Here is a 6,053-nt window from a genome sequence, read left to right as displayed (position 1 = left end):
AAGCTCCCTGCCCCCGGTGCGAGCTCCCCTTCTGTCCCCTTTATTCGATGTGGGCAGGCCCAGGTTGGGACGGGATGTGGCACCCCGAGAAGTGGGCTTCTCCAGGAACGTGCCGCTGCTGCCCGCTGCATGACTGTGGCTGCCTTTTGGTCTGGTTATCGACTTGAGGGTGGGGCCCTGCCCTGCTCCCAGAAGTGCCCTACTCCCAGAAGTCAGTGCCATTGGATTTTAGGGATCTGGCTCAGTCACATCCCTTTCTAACTCTGCAATCTGTCCTCACAGCGGGACCAAACCCATCAGCAACAGGGACTTGCTACAACTCTTACAGCACAGACATTCGCACAATAAGTGTTCACAAAACCCAGAGGAGTGATGTTTTATTTCGGTCACTCATGGTCATGTAAGTAATGCCATCTTGTACAGTGTGGGGAGAGCGATTACTAAATACCAAATCACAATTTTGATACAGGAAATCTTTGTTTACAATGTTACTAGAGGCAAGAGGTAGTGAATACTGATGTATTAAAGATAGCAAAAAGCCATGTGGAATTGATTGATAAAGGTGAACAGTTTTCTCTCTATCGCAACTTTTTATTTTGATGCTTCACTTGCACTAGGCCCTGGTGTGTGTGCGGCTGCCTTTTTATTAAACTAAGAATATGATCTAACTCATGCTCTAGTGCGTCTGCTGTGCCACACTTCAGTTGTGGTTTTTCCAAATACATCTTTGTCTTGGAAGCTCTGTCCTGCGTTAGTTAGCTCCACTGAATGGGAAGCAGCTACGACTGTTTAGTACAGCTCAGGTCTTAGGATGGGATTTTCAAAAGTGCTAGGATTGGCGGTTATATTTCCACAAAACATTTCGTTTAAATGAATCAGCATTTTCCAGCGTCTAATGAACTCAGTGAGTTTCACCATTGACTTCAGTGGGAGCAACCATAGGCCAATGCAAAATGCTTTTGAAAATCCCATCTTTAATCTGATAAACTATTACAGATAACCAAACAGGTTGGGAACCATTAGAAAAAGATTTGTACAGAAAAAAGTAGCTTCTAATTTTAGATGCCCCCATTTTGGGCTGTTCAGCTTGTGGCCTGACTTTTCAGAAAAGGTGAGGTGCACTGCTTCAGATTTCTATTGATTTCAGTGGGAGCTAGGTACTTAAATAGCTTTGAGAATCTCAGTTTGATTGCCTAGAAATCCAGTTGAAGTTAAAGGGAGTTTCTGGTCTTTGGCACATTTGGAAAATCAGACCCAAATATTGTCAAATTGGTCATCCAAAGTTGGAGGCTCATTTAAAAAAATGTGGCTGCAGAGGCCTTATCCAGCAACAGATTTGACTTAATTGTAGCAACAGGAAAGGTTGAGGTCTTTGCACTAAGAAAAGTTTGACAATTTTGACAGAGAGTTGGGGATCTGTGGATAGGCCTGTGAGCCAGGAACTACTGAGTTCCAATTTCAGCTCCTACACTGATGGCTCTGTGAAATTGAGCAGGTTGCTTAGAGTATTCCTCTATGTTTCCCTATCATGAAAATGGAGATTATACTTCAATTTCACAGGGTATTTATGAGGATTAATTTAGTGGCTGTAGAGCACCTTGCAGCTCAGAAGTATATATAAGAGTTAAATATTATGAATACTCCCTGTTCTCTAACTTAAGCACATTTTCTTTACTAGTGCATGTTCTAATGTACACAAACTGAACCTAATTCATTGTTGGTGTAACCCCATTGCAACTACATCACAAACTTCAGGTTACATTTCTTAAACATTTCAAATGCTGGATTGTTCTGTTTTTGTAAATATGCAGAGGTGCACAGTAACAGCATGAGGCAGGAACTCAATGAGACTGACAATATTGTTACCAGATTTGCCCTTCTCCTTGGGGTATGCTCATTTATTAGGGTTACCTTCCTGGAAGAGGGGTGTGATTCTAGGGGTGTGATTCTACTAATGTACTGCTTGTGTTACTTGTGTGTTCATAGGGCTACAAGCCCTCTCCCAATGGAGGTATCCTGCAGGACCTAAGGTTTTCAGGGCTGGGTTCCTCCAGCACAACCCCCCACAGATACGCACACACACACACATACACAGTTCAGCTCAACTTAGTGCGTCTGAGCAGACCGGGCTATCAGCACTCTCAGCTGACCCCTTATATGTCCCTGAACTCAGCAGGCTGGGTGACACCACACTCTCAGTGGCTACCCTTATATGCCCCTGTGCAACACACCAGAATAGAGCAGAATAGAACAGCACCTTTTTGGCTACTCCCCTTAATTGCCCCTTGGAATCGATCAGGCTGGGTCAAACAGCACTTGAGCTGCACCCTCATTTGCCCCTGGATCCCATAGGCTAGGCAGAGTAGCACTTCCTGGCTGTCCCCTTCATATACCCCTTTACACCACAATTGTTCTAGCAATAACCCCCTTGATGAGCAAACCCCATAGGATTTTTGGGCACTCCAGGGATCTTTGGCTTAGGTAAGAGAAGCGTTGCTACAGAGCAAGATAGGGACCAAGGACACAAAGGAAGAACATAAAGTTTGGAGAGAGAGAGAGAGAGAAAGTGGCAACCAGCTTGATTATAACAGTTATTTTATTGCTAGGTATATAAAACTTATGATACTAATAGTAATACCATACAAGGAGAGAAAAACAATCAAACACTTACAATACTACACAATTACAATTGGGGTATTGGAGAAAGCTATCCCAGGTTTGATTACAAAAGTAGAAAGTTATACCTGGACTAAGAGAGAGAGAGAGATCAGTTGTGTTGGGGGAAGGAGGAGGGGGTTGATCTCACCACTCCATGCAGTTCAGAGGTTCCCAGGAACAGGCTTGTCAGTTCAGGGTCTGGAGGGCTTTGAGTCTGGCAGAGCCCCCAACACGATCAGTCAGGAAGAGAAGACAGGTTACAGTGGAACTGATGCAGAGTTTGGATCCAAGCATCAGAACAGAGGTTTGAGCTTTGATAGGGAATTTGTAGATGCCAGGTTTGTTTATGGATAAACAATGTCTGGACAAAAGGAGCTGATCATTCCTGGAAGGGCGTCCTTTCTTGAGAGAGGGCTCACAATGCAACCAGGTTTCAGTGTTTTGCATACCAATAACTAGAATGGTCTGATAACTGCGGAGCTGGGTGTGTACAGGTGTGAGTTCAGTTACATCGAGAGCAGAGATTTCCCAAAATGCAGTGCTTCCGTGCTTCAGCAATCCCAGAGTTCAGTGCGTGTTCCATCTTCGATGTAGATGAGGCTTCTGTTCTTCATTCATGTGCTAACTGAGATGCTTATGAGGCATGGGGAGTTGTCTCACCCTTGATGGGAGGGTTCCAATTGTGTCCTGGGGAGTTGTCTCACCTTTGATGGGAGGGTTCCAATTGTGTCTCTTGTATGAGGCATGGGGAGTTGCCTCACCCTTGATGGGAGGGTTTCAGTTGTGTCCCCTGCCTTTTCATATTGAAATGCCTTTGGTTTCTGGTTCAAGCAGCCTTTGGTTTCTGGTTCAAGCATGGGCTGGTGGGGGGGTAATTCAGGTGAGCCAGAGAGAGAGAGTTGGGGTTTTGCGCCCTGGTTCCCCAAGAACACAGAGCTGCTAGGTAACAATATACAGTTTGATGTCATAGCTCAAGACTGTACACAATAATGGTTTACTATGTATGTTGCAGTGATCATATAATCTTGGAGTTAATGTTACATGAAGAAAATTAGGATTTTCCTTGGAGAAGAAATATAGGTAGCAAAGTAAGTTAACTGCACTGGCCTTTCACCTTTGCAGAACTAGATTCATATTTTAGTCAAAAGTGAAAATGTTTGGTGGTATTTCTAGATTTCATTCATGCACATCAAAGAACCACAATACGGTCAGATACAATTCATGGTTGGCAATCTCTGCTCGAGGGTCAGGACAGGAGTCAAGGAGAATAGAGATAGGAGGAAAAAGCTAGTACATACATGCTTACACTAGGCCTGGCCCTAGCTAGTGGTGTAAGCCACTCATTTTTGAGAACTAAAGGAATTTACAACTTAAAAATAAAACTGCAAATAATAAAGTGACAAATTTACTGTATTTTCAGAAAAAAATTAAAAATGTACAGCTGTGTATTATGTGCAAACAGGGCCCAAATCCTTCAAAATCATGTTCCATCCCCCATGCTTGTAATCAGGAGTTATTGTAAAGGGGAACACAATCCCCCATCTGGTGCTAAAAACAGAAGAGCATCTCTCTCCTGGGTTACCGAATGAAGCACCAGCTGAAGTGAGATGCAGCAAGAGGAGCTGATATGCTGTCTTTTTCTGAGCAGTTTCTAAGGGTCCCAGATTTTCTTGACAATAAGTAGAACAGCTGTAGCACCTGATGGAAGAAGAGGTGTCCCAGCTCCCTCTTCCCTAGAGTGAAATATGTCCTTTTGCTGCCTCTCACTCCCTCAGGGGGAAAGGGAAGAAAATCACTCTCTACCAGCTCCTTCTGTTTGAGAAAAGAACTACATTAAATACATTTCACATTAAATATCTCTCTCAAATAATGCTGATTGGGAATTCTCTGACATGTTTTTTTTCTGGAAAATGCTGATTCATTGAAATGAAATGTTTTGTGGAAACAGTTTTTGACAGACTTCCCATGAAACACAGGCAGGTTTAAATGGAAATCTGCCTTGTTTCCTGCTAGCTCACCTGACAGGTTTCTGGGGAGCCCAAGCTTCTAGGGTCTATGGCTCCAGGGTTGTCCCATCATGCAGACTAACTCAGAGTTGACAACTCCAGGTTTCTAGGCTTCCCAGTGTGCAGCAAGGGAGCCCTTCAACTTCCAGTTGGGGAATCTCCTGGAGTTGAGGGTAGCTCCTGGAGTCAGGGGCAGCCATCTGCTCCATTTCATTTGGGAAATAATTAAAAACAAAAAACAACAAAAACCCAAATGTTTCAATTTTTCCACAATGAAAAAATTTGGAATTTCCCTTCCTGGGAAATTTCATAATTAGTAATTTTCATTCTGAATCAGAAGAAAAACTTTTACATGTTAGAATTTCCATTTAGATCAGCTCTGCTCCTGAAATGTCAGTTTTCTAAAATGCAGGAAATTTCATTGGCTATTTCATAACTTTGTGAGGAAGAAGCTCAGGACGTCTCATTTCGATTTCAGTACAGACTCTCCATCCTGCCCAAATCTAATATGCCCAAATGACAATATTTCTAAGGATGGGGCACATCAGGGATAATATCTGTACACAGCTCCTTGCACTCACACTTTTGCTTGGCAGGCTATGCCCTGATTGGGACATAAGCTTTCAGACATATTTCTTCTCTTGTCCATATTCTTTCCCTCTTTCTACATTCTGTCACTACAAAATGATGTAACATCATATCATCACGTCAAGACTCTTACAACCACCTCCAAAACTGATGAAAGTGCCCATTCCTATTTTAACTGACCTTCTTGGCTTCCCTTGGAAGAGGAGGGCATGTATGCATTCTCCTAGAGTGGTTTGCACACACTGAAGTTAAAAGACCAGGAGATCTCATTTACTTGAAGTGGTTGAGCGCTCTCTTTTGGGATGTGAAGGAACAGGATTTTAGTCCTAGTTCTAGTCCTGTCCCTGTAAGATTTATCCAGCAAGTCTGTCTGGTGTATGCAGCACATGGATTTACTACAGATTTGGTGCCTGATTGTTGGAGTTTAACTCCTCTGAATCTCAGTTGTGTATGACAAGATCTGTCTAGCTGGCTGGGAAAGGAAGTAACACATCACCAGGTATAGGCAATACCAGGAGGAATGAGCTAGAGCACAACGAAAAAGCAATGTAGAAAGTCCTTCGTTTTGTGGATCATATTTGCTGAAGGACTACCTATCCTGAATTTATCATTCGTTATATTTGCTTTCCACTAACTGACCTCAGTATTTCTTTTGTATGAGTGATGTACCCGAATGTATGCTTATATTTTAACTGTATCACTAAATTGATAACCCTTAATCTGGGATCTTGCAGATGATGTACTCTTTGTATTGTATGACTTTTAAACCTAACGTACCTTTTGGATAATCTATGCATTATT

Source organism: Emydura macquarii, unplaced genomic scaffold (assembly GCF_026122565.2).
Source record: "Emydura macquarii macquarii isolate MOO-44397 ecotype Brisbane River unplaced genomic scaffold, CSIRO-AGI_Emac_v2 contig_1390, whole genome shotgun sequence".
Lineage (NCBI taxonomy): Eukaryota > Metazoa > Chordata > Testudines > Chelidae > Emydura > Emydura macquarii.
The sequence above is the reverse complement of the archived record's forward strand: the minus strand, read 5'-3'. Positions refer to the sequence as shown.